The sequence below is a fragment of the Aedes albopictus genome, chromosome 2, assembly GCF_035046485.1.
Source record: "Aedes albopictus strain Foshan chromosome 2, AalbF5, whole genome shotgun sequence".
In the NCBI taxonomy this organism is placed as follows: Eukaryota; Metazoa; Arthropoda; class Insecta; order Diptera; family Culicidae; genus Aedes; species Aedes albopictus.
This window is the reverse complement of record NC_085137.1, coordinates 169,890,451-169,913,243: the sequence shown is the minus strand read 5'-3', so window position 1 is coordinate 169,913,243 and position 22,793 is coordinate 169,890,451. Positions and strand designations below refer to the sequence as shown.

The window sequence follows — 22,793 nt, the reverse complement described above, 5'->3', positions numbered from 1 at the left end:
AAAAGGCGCGAAAAACGTTGCAATCGGAGCTCTCCGTAGTTGTTTTCCAGCTGGAAAAATCCATCCTAATGGGAGTTTGGAGTTTTTTTTTCACAAAACTCTCATGTTCACCGTGGCCACAAAGTTATCAGATCGGTAGTGTTTCAGATGCACCTACACACACGTATTCGATGGCAAGTGTAGTTTGTGGTATTCTTTTGAAAACGACCCGGTGACAACTGAGCTTCGTAGGATGAAAAAAAAATCGGTACGTTCTAGTGAAAGAAATTCTGCGGTCCAGACTCGTTTCGATTCGAATAAAGGATTTGAAATCGAGATATTTTTGCCTACAAAGCGAAGAAAGCTTCAGGGTAAATGCAGGCAAATGTTTGCGTGTCCCTGGAGAACGACATGAACGTGCAAAATCTACATTCCAGTTTCGTTTGTACGAGACGATAAAACGACCAGAGAACCTGACTGCTGGTGGGGAATAAACGGAAGTGCATCAACGCAATGCATCTTGCCGAATCACCAACACTCTCTACATCCCAATGCAATGAAAGGAGATTAAAATGTATGTGCAGATGAAAGTTTAAGTGAAAAACTTTTCCTCATTTCCTTATGAATCGGATTGCGGTGGATCTTTTACTTCGTCGGAGCTGAGAACGGGAATGTAAGTGTGCGGTAAGAATTGTGAACAATGCATGAATGAATAGCATTGAGTGCATCGTACGCAAGTAAGCAGAAGCACACATACAGTGTATCAAGCAATTGTCCGTACAGCAATTTTTTGGTCGACATAATTTTCATTCAAATGATCATAACTTTTTTATACGTCAATCAAAAACGCTGAAATTTTGACCAATCATAAATCATATATTATTGCTCCATTGGTAAAATTTTGAGCGAGATCGAATAAGTTTTCTGAAATTTATAGAACTTTTAGAAAAACTTACAAGATTTTTGAACACATTTTTAAAACATTATATCTCAGTATGTACTCGATGATACTTTTTCAATTTTTTTTTGTGTTACAGCTTATACCTAAGGCTTTCATATGCAGCTTCTTTAGAGGTTATATATTTACTACAAAAAATATGAAAAATGTGCTTATGTAGTTGACGATGTTTGAAAATTTATCATATATTGCACATATAATCTGCCAAACGTTTTCCACCAATAAAAGTGCATTAACTGAATGAAAAATACATAGGACCTACTATTCATATATACTTTAGTAGGTCCTGTATGAAAATATTACATAAATAGAGTTTAAATACGTTGAAAACACTTGGCACTTCTATTGATCAAAATATGATTTTTTTTTTTTCAAATGACACTCTGAACATGTACAGATTTTTCATATTTTTTGTAGTGAATATAAAACCCCAAACAAAGCTGCATATGAAAGCCTTAGGTAGAAACTGTATCACAAAAAAAATTTGAAAAGTTTCATCGAGTACATATTGAGATATAATGTTTTAAAAATGTGTTCAAAAATCTTATATGTTTTACTAAAAGTTCTATAACTTTTAGAAAACTTATTCGATCTCGCTCAAAATTTTACCAATGGAGCTTTGATATATGGTTCATAATTTATCAAAATTTCAGCGTATTTGATTGATGTATAAAACAGTTATGATCATTAGACTGAAAAATTATTTTGACCAAAAAATTGCTGTACGGACAATTGTTTGATACACTGCACAGTGGGAAAAATCGACCCAAAAAACGGATCTTTTAACGCCGCTGGTTTCCGTACATGAAGTAGACCATTTCTGACGTAAAAAAATACGAGAAATCGATTGGTGCTAAATTCATTCACCGCACGGCACCGGAAGTGGTCCATTTTGCCCCATTTTGCCCTTTTTTCATACAATAAGAGAATCAAAATGTACTTTCAAACAACAAGCACGACTGTAGATCGTTGAAAATAGCTGCAGGTGTAATTAGAGGTTCATAGCAATCATTAAAATACATGGAAGATCCTTTAAATTGCTTATTTTGCCCCATATGCCCCAACAACTGCCGAAAATTCACACTTTTACCTAATTATGAATGGATATTTAATGTTACTGATTTGAAGTTGATTTTTTTGGCATAAACAAAACGCACTGAATCTATTATTACCAGAATCATCTTCGGGAGTTGTCCAATTTGCCCCATTTTTCCCTATTTTCAAAGAAAAAGGAGATTTAAAATACACTTATAAGAAACAGATACTGCTAAGAAACGTTGAAATTAGTTTTAGGTCCAATTGGAAGCTAATAGCTATCACGCGCATGTATGAAAGATATTTTTCCTATTTTACCCTACATGCCTCAAAAACTGCTGGATGATCACATTTTTTATATTGTTTTGTAACATCACCCTACATCACGGTTGCAACATGAAGTGATTGATCATTTCTGATACATACAAATACAGTTTATCGATTAGCTATAGAATCATTCACGGGAAGGTACAAACAGATGCCCATTTTACCCCAATTTGTCCTGATTTTCTGTCGTCTCATGAATAAATTGATTTCTAGTGTTTGCTTATGTCCAAATTAATCGACTTCTGGTACTGAAACCAATGTAATCAAAAGGACAGGTAAAATATTTTACTTTTTTCTAATTCTTGCTTTTGGTGGGGAATTGAGGGCATAATAAGCATTAATCTGAATCTTAATATGCGTCAAACATGCATCAAACTGATTAAATGTAGCATCTTTAATGTTTACATATTGGTACTTTAAGACGGCCTATTTTATCAGTTTTGTTCATATTTGACGTATTTTATCAAATGCTTTTTTTACCCTTAACTCCCCATGAAAAGCTGAAGTTATAGAAAAAGTCTTATATGTATATACGACTGTATATTCGATTACATTGGTTTCAGCACCAATGGAAATAAGGGATAATAATTTAATTAATTATAAATTCATTACATAACAAGAAAAATCAGAGCAAATTGGGGTAAAACGGACAGCTGTTTGTACCATTCACGGAATGATTCTAGTATCAAACGATAAACCGCATTTGTATATATCAAAAATTATCTCATTCATGTTTTGTAATGTCACTGACATTACAAAATCATACAAAATATGTTATTACCCAGCAGGTTTTGGGGCATGTAGGGTAAAATAGGGAAAAGGTATTTTATATACGCGCATGATTACTCTTAGCTGCCAATTGTCCTTTAACCTAATTTCAACATTCCCAACATTATCTGCTTCTTATAAATACATTTTAAATATACTTTTTATATGAAAATAGGGCGAAATGGGGCAAATTGGACAACACCCAAAGATGATTCTGGTGATAATAGATTTAGCGCTTTTTGTTTATGCCAAAAAAATCAATTTCAAATCAGTAACATTGAAAATCCATTCATAATTAGGTAAAAGTGTAAATTTCCAGCAGTTGTTGGGGCATATGGGGCATAATATGCATGTGAAGGATTTTTCATATATTTTTATGATTGCTATGCACCTCTAATTACACCTGCAGCTATTTTCAATGATCTACAGTCGAGCATGTTGTTTGAAAGTACATTTTGATTCTCTTCATGTATGAAAAAAGGGCAAAATGGGGCAAAATGGACCACTTCCCGTGCCGTGCGGTGAATGAATTTAGCACCAATCGATTTCTCGTATTTTTTTACGTCAGAAATGGTCATCTTCACGTACCGAAACCAGCGGCGTTAAAAGATCCGTTTTTTGGGTCGATTTTTCCCACTGTGCACTGTAAGTAGTCACTAGCTTCTTTGAGTCCAATATGTATAACAGATGATCAAAAGTATCATTTCGTAAATAAAAAAAACGCCGTTTTTCGAGAGTGGCTTCTAATATCTTCGTGTGTTTTTTTTTTCTGTTTTACTGTTTTTGCCATAAATGACTAATATTTTTACATCTGTAAATTTTAATACAGTCTGTCGCAAGGTAGGTATCTCTATAAAATATATAAAATAATGTTTTTATTTTTTACAATTTCCAGTTAAACTTAACGTGTAAGTTTTTTTTCTGTTATTTAAGGCAACAAATTCGATCTATCCAGATTTAGATCAATTCGGATCGGAATCGATCAGTTCGTTTCAGGCGGGTGTACAGCTCTGCCACCGTTCCAAATGTTCTGGCGATAATATCATCTGGCCGTTGTCGACCGGCCGTCGATGAAGCCAGCTTGATAACTCCTCTCGAACTAATTCGTTTTAGGTGACAGACGTCGGAAGATGATCTGGGATAGCACTTTGGAGGCAGCATTCAAAATAGTGATCGCTCTGAAGTTCTCACATTCCAAATTGTCGCATCTCTTGTGAATGGGACAGATTACCCCTTCGTTACACTAGCTGTTCCACGGTAGCTGTTCGGTTTCCCAGATCCTGACTATCAGCTGATGCAGACAGGCGGCCAACTTTTCTGGGCCCATATTGATCAGTTCAGCTGCGATACCACCCTTAGCAGCTGCTTTGTTGGTTTTTAGCTGGTTAATGGCATCTTTAATTTCCCTCAGCGTGGGAGTTGATTCATTTCCGTCCTCCGCTGCACTGGCGTCGTCGTTTCCTCCGTTTCCGTGGTCTCCCGTGCCTACGTTCTCCACGCCATTCAGGTGCTGATCGAAGTGCTGCTTCCACCTTTCGATCACCTCACTCTCGTCCGTCTATTTCCGTTTCACGTACCCGATGGTGCTCTCGGCTGCGTCGTTGATAGCTGCTTCCACTGTACTCCAGCAGTTCTCTAGAGGGGCCTCATCGAGGTCGCCCTCGTCTGGCAACGCGGCCTCGAGTTTCTGCGTGTATGCTGAGGCGACATCCGGTTGTTTCAGTCGCTCTACTAGGTTGTACCTTGGCGGTCGCTGGTACCGTACATTGTTGATGACGGAGAGTTTTGGGCGCAGTTTTACCATCACCAGGTCCCGTATCACGCCAAGTGATTCTGCTGTAGTTTGCTAATATGGCTGGGGAACAGGTTGTTCCAGTGAGTTACGCAATATTCACAAATTCCATCAATATAGTTTAAGCTTCTACTGTAGGTTGGTCTGATAGTATTTCCAGAATTTTTTTTGGTAAAATTGCAAAATGTTTTGGTTTTATAAAGTTTACTGGAACTGATGCTGTATCTCTTCAGGTTTAGTTGGGGATTTCATAAATTTATGTATCAATTTTTGACACACATGACTACAATATAATCCTTTCAAATATTCCTCCATGTTCCGGTAATTGTGCGTACAAAGTTGAACCTTTGTTTATATGTTTGCAATTTTGCAATGGTCTTTTATGAATTTATGCATGTGGGCCTTTTAGAGAAACCACAGCACCATCTGCAAATTGTCTTAGCGTTCATTGTCCTTCCAGACAGCTAATAACTTGAAATTTGAATTATGAAAAAAAAAACATTTCTGAGCAAAACTTTTTTAAATATCGCAAAACTTCTATTTCAAGAAAAATAGCTGAACAGAGATTTTTCAATTATTTTGTAAACGAATTAAAACAATTAAACAACAAATTAAACATTTATTTCAGAAAAATTGTGTGTTTCGTTAGAGCTATCAACTTTACAGAAAAACATATTCTAAAAAAACTTCGGAATTATTCTGAAATCAAATTTTTTTGAAATGGGAGTTTTGCGATAGGGGAACTTACGCATTTTCGGCAGTTTTGTTCTCTTCGTCATGGGGAGTTTCTTGGAACCTGTAGGTCTCAGAGTTGGCCTCAAATCCTTCCCAACCAAGCTGACCCGGGTAGAGGTAAAATACTGACGATCAAAACATGATATGGGTTTGATTGATATAAGAGATAAAAGATCTGAAAATAATATCTGAAAAATGTTCCTGGAACATCTGAACAATATCAAAATTTGATATTTCAAGATCATACGAATAGCTCGCTGCTATTGGTTAGATCTTACAAAATCTAAATATGATCTGATGATGATGTTCCAGGAATAAATTTTTGATTTTATTTTTAGATCTTTTATCTCTTATGTCAATCAAACCCATATCACTTTTTGATCTTCATATCAAAATATGCTATTATTGAGCTCTTTTCCTCTACTCGGGGAGTTATATGCCCAAATTCCAGGCAATTCGGTTCACAAAACCTTCCATAACCAAGAGAACAAACCTGCCAATAATACCCTTCGTCACCCTATTTTGAAAAGTTTTGCTCTGAAATATTTACTTTTTCACGGGTCAAATTTCAAGTTACAAGTTACAAATGCCCAGAAAAAAATGATCAATCGATGCACTAGATGCTGGTCTTTTTTGAAAGTAGCACAGTGCAACGTTACGGAAACTTTACATGGCGTTTTCGGGTGTTTCGGAGCATTTAACGTGCGTTGAATGGGATTTCAGGGTGTTTTAGGGGCATTCCAGAGGCATTTCAAGAAGCTTCAGAGCATTTTTAGCGGATTTCAGAGTCGCTACAGAGGCGTTTTTGAAGATTTAGGAAACCCCCAGTTGTGTCTCTATATTGTCCCCGAAACCCCAAGCACCATATTTCATTCCAAAATGGCCTACGATATCGGGTTTCAACATCAACTCAATTAACCAGGTCCGAAAATATCCATATGGCATAAGTCTTTTTGATTTATTTGACGTGCCCAAGCAGCACCTGCAACATCCTCCAAAATGTGGCTTTCAATGCTTTGGTCTAAATGAGTCGCACTGAAAGCACACGCAACTTCCATCTTGTCAATTGAGTTGCATTTGCTTTGTTGTTTTGTTTCATAGAAATCACCAAATACCTCGTGTTTGGCATCGATTCGTGGAGGCGGAGCATAGATATTCAGAATCTTCGCTTTTTAGGGTTTCAATTGCGTTCTATCGTCTATAATACGGACAGTGAATAAATTGCACTAAGGCTTCTGTTGCTGGCTTTGAAACAAGTCGTGTTGCTTTGGTGGGCCGTAACTATTCAGTTGGGAGCCACTGACTTTTGTTTTGCTGCTCCATTGATGGTTAGGACCCTCGGAACGCACAATCCGAAAATCTTTGTTTCCGCTTATTCACAGTTCGCAGTTTTTGGAATCACTGGGATTTCATTAGTACCGTGAGGTCGCCATTCACCGCTCATTTAACGGCATTTTCGTAAAGTATATGACATTAAAAATCGACAATTGCGAATATTGCACTTTAATTTACGTTAAAAACTCAACAATTATGTTGTTTTTATAGAAAAAATATAAAACGATTGTAAAATATGTTTACAACCGAAAAAATAAAAATTCAACTGTGTTATCTCTTGGCTCCTATTACCGCTCATGCATCCATTCACCGCTCATGATGGATCCATTCACCGCTCACTGGATTATTTTTTCATGTAATCACAGAAACTATTCATTTATAAAAACCAAATAACTTTTATTTATCAAAGTATTGATGATTCATGACGTTCAGTTCAACCTGTTTTGCCAAAATGGAATCTTTAACGAGTTTTACCTATTGGATATTTCTTCCGCTGTTTGCCCTGAACAGTTCCCATGTTGTCCTGCAGCGCAGTGTGAGAAATATTTTTTGAGAACGTGATTTCAGGTATACCCATATAAAAACTTGGTGAAATGAAAGTTTTTTAATGTGGCAGCATGTTACATTCACTTTTGTTACGATACTTTACTAACATTTGACTATTTTTGTATGATTGACCCAACATGAGCGGTGAATGGGGCATGAGCGGTGAATGGCGACCTCACGGTACAATCGATTTGCCAATCCACTACATTTTGTGGCGTGATCACAGTCACCCATGAATGTTTCCCAATAACACACTTCAGGCCAAACATTTCAATAGGTCCTATCTGCATTTGAGAGGCTCTCTTTGTTTACTTTCTCTTTCAATTATTGCAAAGTAATGGTATACTTTGCAACTATTTTTGCAGTACAAATCAAAAGACGATTGTTTTGACCATCGTTCAATGCAAGGAGACAATCATAATACAAATAAACAGCTGAGATATTAACGAAAGAGAGGGAAATCAAAGAGAGCCTCTCTTCTGCAGATAGGATCTTTAAACATGTTTGGCCTGGCTTGTCACAGAAGAGTTACGGCGGCGCTGTTTTTGTTGCGCAGAAGTCACTGTGACTTACTTCTAACAAATAAACGCTTACTTGCTAGAAGTCAGTCACAGTGACTTCTGCACAACGAAAACCTGCGCCGCCGTAACTCTTCTGTGACAAGTGTGTTACTTGGGTTCATCTAGTTATGGGTGAATGTTTTTGTTGCATGATAGCACCTCACTTGATGAATTATCCATCGAAAGATATGATCGAAGCAAGGAGGGGCCATGACTGTGTCAAATTCCGGAGATACTCTTCGGCTGTAGGAAAAAATACTATCAATAATGCCTCTTAATGATTCTGGAAGGTCGAGGACCTTCCCTAAAAGTAAATAGTCCTCGCTTGGGTCTAGAAGCTTTATTTGAAATGCGAGGAGCTTCAGTAACTTTTTTCTTGCTACCTTGTTGAACGTTTCTCTTCGAAGTGCATTTAACAGGAGGAGGCGGGGGTAGCACGGAATCTGTGGCAAAATGTCGAAAGACATAAGGTCGAAGGACAAAAGGTCGAATGGACAAAAGGTCGAATAAGAAAAAAAAGCTAAATAGACAAAAGACAATTCGGAGGACATGTCCATAAACTATGTAGACTCATAGGAGGGACGGGGGACGGGGGTGGTCTGGCCAAAGTTTACGCTCCATACAAATTTCGAAAATTTTGTATGAACAAAATTCTAAGAGGGGGAGGAGGGGTTTTAATATGGCCAAATGTTTATGTTTATGTTTACGTCTTATGTTTATGTTTATGTTTATGTTTACGTCTAGTTTATGAACAGCGCCACATTCCAGCGATTTAATAAAGATAACAGTCTATGAATAGAGAAGGACAAATCTCTGGGTATTATATGAGCAAACTAAACGAAACTTTTTACCTATACAGTGTAAATCGCAAGGGTATCAATCCAAGAGAGAACGATCGCTAAACACAAGTAGTAAATGATTTTTTCTGCAGTATAGTTAGTAAGAACAGCTATTGAATAAAAGAAGGCAAAATCTTTGATTGAAAATAAATACCTAAAGAGTCAATAATTATTTCAAAACAAAACTTAAAAGAACAAACAATAAATTTGAATGAACAGCCCATAAACAAAAGAAGGAAAAAATCCTATAGAAATGTTGGTGGCTAAAATTCATATGCCTTCTAAAACAGAACTATATTTTTTTTCTTAATGAGCAACAACAAATACTCATCAAATACTTTTTCTTATAGGTGAAATACACCTACTGATAACTTGGTCTACTAACATTTTTGTCAATTCAACCATTGTCCCATTTGACCTTTTTTCCCATTCAGCCGTAGATAAGCGTTTACTGTCAAGAATAGCCACTTTAGAAATTAACCTATTTTTGAAGCGACCAAAGCCGGTCTTGATGTCCTCATATGTCAGCGTTGCGTCGAGGATCTTCCCCTCCATCTCCACTTATCGTGCTGGCACATAGACCGCATATTCAACAGTAAACACTTCGTGCTGAGCAATTTCATTTGCTGCTTTGTAGCTAGGTCCGGTAACACACAGCTTGGATGTTTTCACTTGGTGAATAACGGTCCCAGGATAGTAATGCGTTTGCTCTTGATAAATCGAAAGTTTATTCAATGGTTCAAGGCCAAGGCGAAGATGGTTGATAAAACCGCGTACGCTTCGCCTCCAATCGCTTCGTCCATAAGAAAACAATATACGCGCTATATGCCAAAAGTTCAAAAAGGGAAGAGAAAAACTTTAATGTATTTTCAGTTCAGTCTCCTCCTTAGGACGAGCACTGCTTGATTCGTTAAACAAATAAAAACATATGTAAAAAAAAAAGAAAAAAATAAAAATAAGGGAAAAACTTGTACTAATAATATCGGAACTAGATTCTTATTTTTATTTTGGCACACCCTGTAGGATGCAAAAAAAAGATATGGCGTAAGAAAAAAAAATAATAAAAAAGATCTGTTATTTACAGTTTGTACACCCTGATCCTTATACAGTAATTTGAGAATCACTGTTGTTTTGTCAGAAAAGCCGTGGTCTAATGTGGATTTGGGATACAATAGGGCACTGCATGAAATTCTCTCCTTCTCTTTCACTCTTACATAAATTTTGTAAACAACAAGGCCAAGAAGCGTCAAAAACCCAAATAAACTCAAAACAATGCAGTGTCCTATAGACCAAAGCGATCAAAACAAACTGGGCGGACAAAAAAGAGTACCGTCGTTGGGGGTGAGAATGGGTCAAAAAAGGATACTTAAAGATTGTTTGTTGAATAACAAATGCTCTTGAAGTCGGAATAACTTTTTATTTGGTATGTATTCTCATCTATGTGGTAATGATAGCTTAGCAAGAAAGTATCACATTATTTGAATTGCTCACTAAACTACAAATGATTGAAAATTGACCCAATCTCACCCCTTAGAGGGGGTGAGAATGGGTCAAAGCATTCGAAATCGCCTATCTGAGAAAATAATTTAATTTTATTGATCATATCTAGTAAACCGACTTAAAATACAATGTAAGCATGACGAATGAAAACTTAGGTGATTTAAAAAAATGATTTATCCACCTAAAAGGGCTAATACAACCGAAAAAATGGTTGAAATTTGATAAAATAACGTTTGTATGTTGTATCACTATTTTTAGATACCACAATCATCCTCATTTAAAGTTTCAACTTCCATGAGAGGAGGGAGGGTTACAAGGAGGGAGGGGCGCATTGAAAGATTGATTGAAAAAACATGATATTTTTAGTATACTGCCTAAGAAATGTTTATCCAAACCCTCCTTTATAAACTTTTATGTACATGGTCATTGGCCCCTGTATTGCCAAAGCAAATCACTCCATCTCAAGATAGAGGGTCGTTCAAATGTTATGTTACACAGCGTTTCACATTATTAGACCCTCTCCCGCAATAACATTTAAACGGATTTTTTAATAAATTTTGTATGACTCCTAGTACAACGGTAGACTTATTTTTCGTTCTTTAAAATTTTTATGTATTTTATGAATAATCCTTGTATGCCACTCTTAATTCATAAAGTTCAAGTTAAAAACTCAATAAGCAATGGCGTATGTCGCATCTCGACGTTCGTTTGCTTTCCGACATTGAACACAGAAATAAAAACAAAAAAAAAAACTTTCCGACATTGTGCTATGTTACCGGTTTTATAGCCCCAGTATTTTCTGGGTCCCACTACCGTCTGGTAATTTCCTTAAAATTTCAAAAAACAAGTGGAGAAGAAGAACGCTATTAAGTCTATTTTGTGAGCTTACTATATTGCAGTACACTAAAGATTAGCTAATGATTAGAGTAGCTGTCAAAACGCATGGGTTTATTGTTTTAAATGATTTTAGGCACTAAACGTATGAACACACTCGCTTGACACTTCCTCGACATATTTTCGAAAAAAAAGTGCTTTTATGAAGATACGGTAAACATGGCACCACTCTAACGTCAAATGGGGACTGTATAACAAGTCGAATTTTCAGTTAAGGTTATGTGCACTCAATAACTTTCTTGGCCCAATCTCACCCCCATTCTTAATATTTTGACATAGGGTCGAAAATATTGAATTTTTAAATAAAAATGGCATTGCTCAGCCCACTTTTTTCGTTGCATCAACTAGGTAATACCTACAGCTAACCACTTATAAGAAAATGTATGGTGAGGTACTTGTGTGAAACATTACGAAGGAGAAATTTTTTCAGAGTGATTTACTAGTAGTTTCATCATATAAGTTTAGCCACAAATTTAACAAAAAACGATTATTGCTAAACATCTTATTCTGCATCATGACGTGTTAAAACATGTCCTCTTTGAAATAATATAAAGTTTTCAACATAAATTAGCGATAGTTGATGAGCTATTTCAAATTTTATGTTTCTCCGTTTTGACCCAATCTCACCCCCCAGACCCATTGTCACCCCCATCGACGGTATCGAAAGAGTGATACTTATCTGATCGAAGCAGACAAATATTTATCACAGGCAAGTAGTTGGTGTTGCTGTGCGTCGCATCTGCCTTCGCACCCATCGCCGCCGTTCTCTTCGATGAAGAAGAGGCTGATGATGGCGATAATGATGACCAGTGCTGAAAAATTCATTTCATCATATCTAAATTCAATCACTAACAGCTCATTTTAGAAGCTGAACCTGAGAATATGGGTATATGGAAAACTTGTGCGGCTAGACCAGTTCTACAAGAAAGTCACGGAAAAACCGCTATTTTTCGAATATTTAATGTAAATGTCACGGACTACCTTTGAAAAATGCCAAATGATATTCACCGTGAATATCATTTGCATTTTTCGAAGGTAGTCCGTGATATTGACCCTAAATATTCGAAAAATAGCGGTTTTTCCGTGACTTTCTTGTAGAACTGGTCTAGCCGCACAAGTTTTTCATATACCATATTCTCAGGTTCAGCTTCTAAAATGAGCTGTAGGTGATTGAATTTAGATATGACGAAATGAATTTTTCAGAACTGAATGACTGTTTTGGATGTGATTCTTCTTCTTTGATGTACGATGCTGCAAGCAGCTCGCTTACCTAGTTTTGCTGGATACCACCCTGGAACACTACACTTCGCACAACCAGGAAAATGCACGATATAAAAAAACCTTTCGCACTTGCAGGGGAAAAACTGGACTTATTTAAAGTTTATCGCATGATGAGATAAGGAACACACGTCTGACTCGTCCAAATGCTGGAGACTGGGAAACAGGAAATGATTAGGGCGGTGTCTACAATGCTGAATTCAGAGAAGAAAATTTATCGATCAAATCGATCAAATCTGACTATGCATGTCAATGGTTGCACTGAGATCTAAATGAATAAGGGCTGGGACACTCCACTTACTTTCAAAGTGCAATTTAAGCAGCTCATACATTTTTGATCAATAACGGTGCCGGCCACGTCCTTATGGTCAGTTGGGAGGGTGTTAGAGTGTGCTGGTTGTTGCTACCAAAGACCGAGAGCACCTCTGCATCCCCACAACCAGCACGGACTGGGGTTTTTGTTAGACGGAAAGGATGGGAGATATGGAAGTCACTGTTGGGTCGGTGATGCGATCCATGGATTGGGGATGTTCGTAAGCTGATAGATTGTGTGGTGATTACTATGAAGGACAAGCGGCACAGTTCACTTTGGTTGTATAACTTGTAGGCGTTATATACACTGTGCTGTGGAAGTTGGAAGGAAGGGAAACCAATTTTTGCAAATCGTTTCTGGTTCTAATGTGAACATATGAATATACATGAGTTGTATATGTAGAGAAGAGAGAGCGAGAGAAAGTGGTTAGAAAGATACAAAGTAGGATAAAAGGGACGGGCCAGGGATTGAACCCATGACCTTCTGCATACGAATCAGAAGCGGTAGCCACTAGACCACAAAGCCTGTCGCTGATTTCAGACGAGAAAATTTAGAACTCAAACTATGTTGGGGACTCCGGACTCTTCAAGTACAAGTCACTTTAGACGACCTTGAAGTTGAGTTCGGATTTCGTTTGTATCATAAGGATGCACTCTTATAATTATTGTTGTATTTGATTTCCAATTTTGTAAATTTTATGTGGTATTTTTTGCATACATTAACGCGAAAAAAAATTGTCGTAAAGAGTTGCGAGCTTGGTTGCGAGAGATCAGCAGAAGTGGCTAAGCAATCTAGAAAATTTTAAACGAGCTAATAAAAATAAAACATTTGTCTCAGAAAAAAATAACCAATATTAGCGAAACATAAGCGAATTTTCTACGGATAAATTCTCAATGCATGTAGTTGCAAATACTCTAGTTTGTTGATGATTTTTCTTTCTTCATTTCTTTCAATTGCAGCAATCCCTTACTGTCGGCAGCCGTAATCTATTAGCTTCGCCAGTGAGTAGTTGCTGTTACTTCAACAGCTCCGTGCATATTTAATCATCTGTGTAAACATCATAAATATAGACAGCCAACAGAGCCACCACTGGTCTCGTCAGACCGCCCCACCAGGATAAATCCGACTTGTACCCGGCGCGACCAGGACAAAGTGGACGCGACTCGACGGAAATGCTTATGCTGGTAGGTTGCTTGCCATTCCATTGCATTGCGACCGACGACTAACAGACGTAACGATAGCGAGAGTACCGAGAATAGAACGATTCGTACCGAAAGACAACCCCACCACACTGGTGGTTTAGTTGCGAAACAGTTTAAACGGTGCGGCCCACAACGAAGAGCAAGAACCCGAACCGGCGGCATCTCGCTGTCCCGGGGAACCGATGTGTACGGATTTGCGGCCGGCCCGAGTTGGAACAACTCATTAAATAAAGAACGAGGTAAGTTGATAAGAGCATCAAAAAAGTTTTTGATAGTTTTACGGTCGGGTACCCCGGCGGTATTTCATTGCGCTTTGCGGGGAGGGAAAGCTCCGGGCGAGCTGGAGCTGGTGGATAAATTTTGATGGTTGGAAAAAATATCCATGTGAGCAACCGGAATTCGACCTATCGCAACTGGGAGGGTGCAGATTTATAACGAAGATAAATAAGTTGCTCTCCTTTCTGCATGCTGAAAAGTTAGATCATAACTGGCTGTGCAGAGGGTGTTCGGTATTACTATGGGGGAGTTTTGACCTAGTTGCGGTGGTGGTGGAGGGCGAGGGGGCAGGGTAAGGTTCTAAATCTATTGAAATTTGTTCCAAGAGGGTGAACGTTGCTAATGGCTGCAGTAAATTATGCCCGAATAAACTGATAATTCCTTCAGATGGGTGGTAGTAAACTAGTTGACCTATGATTCCGGGAGAAAGATTTGCTAGCTTGGGAGATATCATTAGAGTAGGATTTTAAGGAAGCTCTTAAAATTCATCTCCGTAATTGTTCATTCATTTTCAGAATTTTATTGCTGGAATACTGAAAAACAATTCTGATTTTCAAGGAAATGAATCTAATAATGGTCCATGTAATCATCAGACTATCAGGATGTCATCGGAAATATAATTTCGATTTCTCAGAAAACCATCAAGGATATTGGAATTGTGTACTAATGATATTCATGTTTCTTTTGGTTATCTTGTCCAAACTGCTCATAAGGGCTGTCCATTAATGACTTTAAGGCTTATCAGGGAGGAGGCTTACAAGGGATGATAGTGAAAATACCCTTGTGGTTAAAATGACCAATCCTAAACTAAGCAACATGTATACTTTGGAATAGGGTGACTGAATATGGATGCAACACTTATTTACAATACTTGCGACACTTATTTACTAACCTCCTGAACGCCTCTGAGACCCCTGTAAGCACCACTGAGACCACCAGAAGCACATCTGAATCTCCTGCACCATCCTGAAGACCACAGACACAACAGATTCATCTCTAGGGCCTCCTGAAAGCCCCCTGGAATCTCTCTGACATGCCCTGAAACTTCTCTGACGCGCTTCTGAGAACCCTTGGAGCCTTCTGAAACCCTCTGAGACGCCCCAGAGACCCTTAAACATCCCGAAATGTCCCTGAAACACTCTGAAATGCCCCTGAGATCCACTGGAACTCCCCATGCCCCCCTGAGACCCCTTGAAGCGTCTCTGAGGCCTCATATGACCCTCTTAAGACCCCTTGAAATGCCTTAGAGACCCCCTAGGGTGCCCCTGAGAACTCCTTTTTATATTCTTGTTGGGTATGTAAGTCACTGCGACCAGTTTCCCGATCTATTGAGAACCCCTTGAAAATCTCCTGAGATATCCTGGTACCTCTTTGGGACTCCCTGAAACGCCTCTGCAACCTGCCTTTGTTCTCCTTTGTGAACACTCCCTGGCCGCGCCGTTACCATAGTTACTGTCATTATTACATTTTTTATGCACAATATTGGTACTGAATAGGGAAGTGGACCATCTCGGCAGGGGTCCTATTTTAGTCACTTTTCTGCTATAACTCAACCAATTCTGAACCAATTGACACAATTTTTGGAACGCGATTAGATACGTATAGTATCTAGCCTAGGCCTGTCCAGCTTTTCAAAAATGTTCTATGATTCTCAAGTGCACCTTCATATTTTGATTGGCATCCTGAAAGAAGTAACTGGTCAAAATTTCAGCCAAATCCATTGAAATTAAGAGGTGCATCAAATCAATTTTGTGTTTCTCGATTATTTTTGAACTTCAAAAAATCATAACTACACTAAAACTTGTCAAAACTTAATTCTTTTGACAGAAATTGAAAGCTATACTTGTTTGCTACAACTTCTCCGAACAACGTGTGCCTATAAAATTGAAGGAAACATGTGTAATTATCACATTTGTAATCAGAAAAACTTTAAAAAGTTGATTTTTTAATAGATTTCGTTCTGGAACACCCTAATATACGTAATAAGTTGGATTTTTCAAAACGGCATCATATTCTCCAATGTTTTTTGGTTATTTGCTTCTTTGACACTAATGCTGTAGGAGTTGAGCAAAAATTACTAAAATTCGTGAAAGCCAAATGTGGCCTAAAAATTAGCTCTTCGGGTGCCATCACGCTTTGGCGCGCAAAAAGTGGCATCGCGTCAGCACTGATATGATAGCCAACACCTGTCATCACGCTTGTTTGTTATCACCCGTAGTAGGGGGTAGCCTAGGCAAACTACAAGGAAGCAAAGCTACTACGTTCAGTACAATTTCGCGCCACAACGTGATTGCCTCCGAAAAGCTAGTTTTTAGGCCACATTTGGCTTTCCCGATTTTTAATATTTTTTGCTCAACTCCTACAGCATTTGTGTCAAAGAAGCAAATAACCCAAAAACATGAGAGAACATGATGCCGTTTTAAAATATCAAACATATTACGTATATTAGGGTATTCCAGAACGAAGTCTATTAAAAAATCAACTTTTTAAGGTTTTTCTGATCACAAATGTGATAATTACACATGTTTCCTTCAATTTTATTGGTACACGTTGTTTGGAGAAGTTGTAGCCAACAAGTATAGCTTTCAATTTCTGCCAATAGAATAAAGTTTTGACATGTTTTAGCGTAGTTATGATTTTTTGAAGTTCAAAAATAGTCGAAAAACACAAAATTGATTTGATGCACCTCTTAATTTCAATGGATTTGGCTGAAATTTTGACCAGTTGCTTCTTTCAGGATGCCAATCAAAATATGGGGGTGGACTTGAGAATCAGAGAACATTTTTGAAAAGGTGGACAGACCTAATCTAGCCGTGTACAAAATTTCAAGTCAATTGGTTTGGAATTGACTGAGTTAAAGCGAAGAGTGACCAAAACACCGGCCGCTGCCTAAGTGGTTCGCTACCCTAGCTGCTCCCTATTTTTATGCAGGGCAAGAGGAAAATAGACTTAAGTGTATGAAGTTTTTTCGGCTGCTGACGGTGCCGATAAAGAAGATTTTTTTTTTTCATTTATCTTTGTCGACAAAATAGCTAAAAATGATACCCAATTCCTAACAAAACCTCTTTTTAAACAGCTGTATTATTTCATTTTAATAGCTTAATGCAGTATTGAAAAAAAAAATGGTTACCAGCTTCTTTCCATTTTGATATTCGTGGAATCAATTTGAGTTATCATTTTTGATTTGTTGATTTTGTTTCAACTTCAATTTTTGTTTTGTGTTGATTTTGATTCAACTAAAATGAAAACTTACTATGAGCCACATACAGCCATAGCCTTTAGAGCTTAGGTATTCAGCATTGCTACGCCTAGGATGACGAAATCGATTTTTAGCCGGTCCAGTTATTTCACACTGGCATGTAGTTGTAGATTTTTCCAGATTATTGTTAAAGAAGCAAACTAATACGGAATGAAACTGAAACTGTTCTAGGTAAGAAAAAAAAATAAAAAAAAAAATGGAAGAGTAGAATAACTCTTAGATCATGCTGATGCTTTCTGCCAGACGAGGATGCCGGAAAAAATGATAACTCTTCAAAGAAGCTATAAACTTGTATTGAAAGACGATTATTCTGGGGTTGCTCATCCTTAAAATCAGTTTGCATTCCACCTTAAGGAAGACTTTGACACGTAGATTCTTTCAGAAATTTCTGTAGGACTTTTCCTCTAGAAATTCAGAAACTCAGGGCTGAATTTCTGAAACATAAAGACAAAACATATTGCTTGAATTTCTCCAGAGTTTCCTTCAGGTATTACTCCCTTAATTCAGGAATTTTCTTGGGTATATACCTATTTGGAAATTTCTCTAGAAAAATCTGAAAAGGCATGATTTTAGATTTATTCAGACTTTCTTTCAGCGATTTCTAAAGATTATAATTTGTGGAAATCACTCTAGAACTTATTCCTCAGCATTTTCCAAGAATTTTCACAGAATTTTCCAGTTCTTTCAATTGTATTAGACATTTTTCTGAGGATTCCACGTTTTGATCTCTACGGATTTTTACAGGAATCTCTCCAGTTTCCAAAGATTGTTTTTTCTTGGAATTGCTTGGATGATTCCTCGAAAAACCCTTTATGATTTTTTTTTCGAAGATGTCATTTTAAAGTGTTTATTTAGGTTTACTCCTAGGTTTTATCTTAAGCAGTTATACGGGAATTCCTCAAAAGAAAACATCAGAAATTGCTTCAGGAACTATTGTTAAGGAATTTCTCAGAAAAAAACGAAAATTTCTTCTTGGATTCTCCAAAAGTATCTCCAGTAATATTTTTAAGATTTCTTGAAACAATTTTCCAAGAATTTCTAAGAATCTCCTTCAGGGATTTCTTACAGTTATAAAGTCAGTTATTATAGAGCAATTTCTGGAAGAACTTCTCCAAAATCCCAGGAATAATATCTAAACAAAAATTTACATGTATCCTTAAAGACATCAAATTTTAAAAAATAAACTTGTAGAATTTTTTACAGGAATTGCTGAAGGAATTGCTCAGAAAATTTTCGGAGATACCCTGGAAAGTATTTTCAAAGCAATCCCTGCAGAATTTCTGAAGAATTTTATTGAGGAAAAAAAATCTCCATGAAAGAAGTTTTAAAAAAATGCCTTGGGGAAACTGCGGAAGAAATTCCTAAAACTCTGAGTAAGATCCTGGAGCAGCAGGAATTTCTGGAAGAAATTGTGAAATTATTTCTAAAGAAATCTTCAGTGATCCCAGTGAATCCCTGCAGAAATCTTGGGAAAGCATTTTTGAATGAATCTCTGAACGAAAATTCAAAGAAATCCCTAGGAAATTCTTGAAGGAATCCTTTTTTGAGAGTTTCCAGGAGAAAAGCTTGGAAAAGCTTCTCTGGTAACCCTAGGTGGCATTCCTAGAAAAAAGTGAAGGGTTTATAGGAAAATTCATAAAAAAATCCCACAATAAAATTCTTCTAGGATTTCCTGAAAGCTTCGCTAAGGAAATCTGTGGACTAATTTATGAAAAAAAATCGGACATATCCGGAGAAACGCATAGATAAACGTCTGCAAGGATCTCTACAAAAAATTTTGAGATATTTCTAAAAGATTTTCCGTAGAAATTTCTAGGAAATATCTTCTATATGAATAAAAATGGAATAGTGTTTATATGTCACGAATAGGCTCGGGAACGGGCCAACGGATCTACACCATTCTTTCAGTATTTTAATCGTACAAGGCTCCGACGTGTTCGTACGAAAAAATATTTGGAAAAATCTACCGGGAACGCACCGAAAACGAGAAAGTTTTAAATTCCATTTTGTAGGGCATTTTTCTACAGAGATGCATGTCAAAAAACACAGTAGGCAGGCAGAACGACGTTTGCCGGGACAGCTAGTTGTTTAATGAATTTCTCGAAGAATCCGTGGAGAAATGATATGCTTAGAGGAAATGCTGAATTAATTTCTGGGGTCGGAATATCAAGAGGAAATCTTAAAGGAATCTTTTTAAGAACTTCTGCCGGCAAAATTTCTCCTGAACCATTGGAAGCATTCTGAAACGATTAAATCCCCCTGGAGAAATCTTCGATTATTTTTTCAAGCAAATCTCTATAGGAATTACTAAAGTAATTCCTGGTAGAGTTTCCCAAGGAACCCATTCCATCTTAAAAGATTCTGGAGTATTTTTGTGAAGTTCACGAGAGAATAACTGAAGCAAGCCCTAAAGATTTATTTAAAGAATCCCTTGAAGAATTTCTGAAAAATGGCAGGAGGAGTTTCTGAAAGAAACCTTGGTAGATTTTAAGACCGAACTTTTACCAGAGTAATTTGTGAGGCATTTCATGGATTAATTTTGAAGAAATCCATAAAAGATTAGCTTGGACTTGGATTTCTTGCAAAAAGTTTATGGAGACATAAGGAATTTTGAAGGAATCTGCAGAGAAATTTCTAAAAGATTCCCCGGAAGAATTTCTGAAGAAATTTTTTAAAGAATTTCCAAAGGTGTCTGTGGAAGATTTACTGAAAAAAATCTTCGGAGATTGGAGGAGCCTTTGATTTTCATAAAGAATCACTGAAAGCATTTAAAAAAAAAAAACCCGTAGATGATTTTGTTTTGAGAATTCTTCTACAGATTCCTTAAAAATCTATGATGGAATTTTATGTAAACTCAAAGAAGCTTTTGTTGAAGGTTTTTGCAGAAAGTTTTGGAGGATCCACTAACGAAACTCCGAAGTAGAGATACCGCATTATTTTGTCAAAATTAGCATCAATACCGATTTTTCTGTATGGTCGAGTCTCGGGTTTCAGTAAAAGCTATTCAAATGTACTACTTTTTGACGTTTTTTTTTTTTTTCAAATTTTCACTGATATTTTTTTCTAAAACATGTGTGAAAGTACCGTCAAGGTGCCATTCACCGTGGGGGCTCCATTCACCGCGTGCCTTCGAATATTTTTTTCATTATTTCCATATTATGATTGAATGATATGGCAATTTCCCTTCAATTTCACCAATACAACATTGTATTGGTGAAATTGAAGGGAAATTGTCATATCATTGAATCATAATATGGAAATAATGAAAAAATATTCGTAGGCACACGGTGAATGGCGCCTTGACGGTACACTAATTTTCATAAATTCATGAAAGTTTCAGTAGCAATACATGAAGTTCTTACTAAGTTTATTGAAAATAACTGAAAATAACTATGAAGCGATCCATGGGAGAAGTTCTCAGAAAGTATCAAAAGAAATCCATGACAGACATTTCCGAAAGGAATCCTTGAAGGAATATCTAGTTGAATCCATGGCGCAATATCGGAAGGAATTCTGAGAATGTTTTATAAGAAAGTTCCTAAATAACTCTCTAGAAAACTTTGGAGAAATTTTTAAAGAACACTAAGAAATTTCCAAAGAAATCAATGAAAGTAGGAGGATTTTTCAGAGAAATATCCGAAGGCATCCATAGCAGAATTTCTTCAAAATTTCCTGAAAGATTTTCTGAAGGAGGTTTTTTGAATGAATTTCTGAAAATATCCCTGGACAAAATTTCCAAATGATTTGATAGATTTTTGAAAAAGGAAAATTAAAAAAAAATCCCAGGACGAATTTCGGAAAAAAAATCCCCGAAATAGTTATTTTATTTGAAGGAATTCCTGAGAAAATCCCTTGAGATGTTTGAATTTCCCAAAGTTTTTTTTTTTGATTGCATGTGTGAGGGCACTCACAGAGGTAACAAAAACAATCCAAATCCCCCATTCTATTAAAGTGCCTTATTCACACCCCCTTCGTTGCTAAAGTTTTTTATATGCACGAGGGCATTTTTTTTTAATTCGTGAGAACACAAACATTTTAAAAGAAGTAAGTAATGAAAGAATCTCGGAAGAATTTCTAACGGAAGTAGAAGAGTCCATGAAAGTATCCCTGAATCTTGGGAGGAAACCCTAAAAAAAACAGGAAAAAGCATTGAAGAATTCTCGGGAGGTATCAACAAAGGAATCTTAGGGAAATTCCTGAAGAAATCCCGGAAGGAATCATTGGAAAAAAGGCTGAAAGAATCCTGGAGGAATCCCTGATGTGATCTCGGGGATAATACGTGAAACAACTAGGAGAAATCCCTATAGGAATCCCGGATGGAATCCATGATGGAATCTGATGGATTTCAGAAAAAAAAATCTAAAGTAATAGGCTAAGAATCAATAAAACTATTCCAGGAAAAAAGAATTTAAGTAAATTCCAAAAAAAAAACATCCAGGAGAGTCTTTGGAAAAAATGACTGCTTCAACCCTGAGGAATTCAGATAGAAACCCGTAAATTAATTGTGGATGATTCCCTTAGGAAATACGGGGAGGAACACCTGTCAGAACTCTGGGTGAAATTCTTAGAAGAATGTTTAGAACGATACTTGAAAGGATCCCAGGAAGAATCCTGGGTGAAATACCAAGAGAAATTTGAGGAGAAATTCCAGAGAGGAGTTAAAAGATAAACCTGTTAAGAATCCTTACAGAAATCCTCGGTGAATTTTAGGAAGGAATTGCTGAATATTTTCCCAGGTGCAGCTCCGTAGATTATTTGTTGACGCTGAGCGGATATGGGTTAACGTGCACTTTTCTATGAGACAATCTGTACTATGAACCCTGGGAGAGACCCATGTAGGCTAATTTCAAGAAACTGTGAAGACGCCATGATCGAAACTCATCTGCTTCTCAAATAGCAAGTAATACAGACAGGGACAGCTGTTCATATAATTGATGAAAAGTCCAATTTCACGCAGTATCGCCAGATTAGCTACATTCACACAAGGAACCAATGGGATAGCTGCTTGGGACTAACAGGCACTTCAGTTTGTGAGTGTTGGTGATCTACTATTAATAGGCATCGATATGGAGCCTGCTGCGTTAGGTTGCAGTTTAATGAGGGGAAGGGGAGGGAAGTGATGATTGCAATCGCTTGTTCCCAACAGGCCGTTGAGTATTTTGCCCCTGCACAAGGTCATGCGGATGTCGGAGTGTTG

The 22,793-nt window shown here is 37.1% G+C and overlaps 1 protein-coding gene across 2 annotated transcripts in view; it reads left to right on the top strand.

The window, feature by feature from the left end:
• Positions 1–22,793, top strand: part of LOC109407262 (netrin receptor unc-5) — a 468,026-nt gene that overhangs the window by 39,946 nt on the left and 405,287 nt on the right. The window contains exon 2 of one of the 2 annotated variants that reach the window (XM_062850699.1): positions 13,819–13,860. The gene's annotated coding sequence lies outside the window, so the exon portion shown is untranslated. Of the gene's footprint in view, positions 1–13,818; positions 14,301–22,793 lie in introns of both variants that reach the window. The other variant, XM_062850698.1, reaches the window with a different exon arrangement.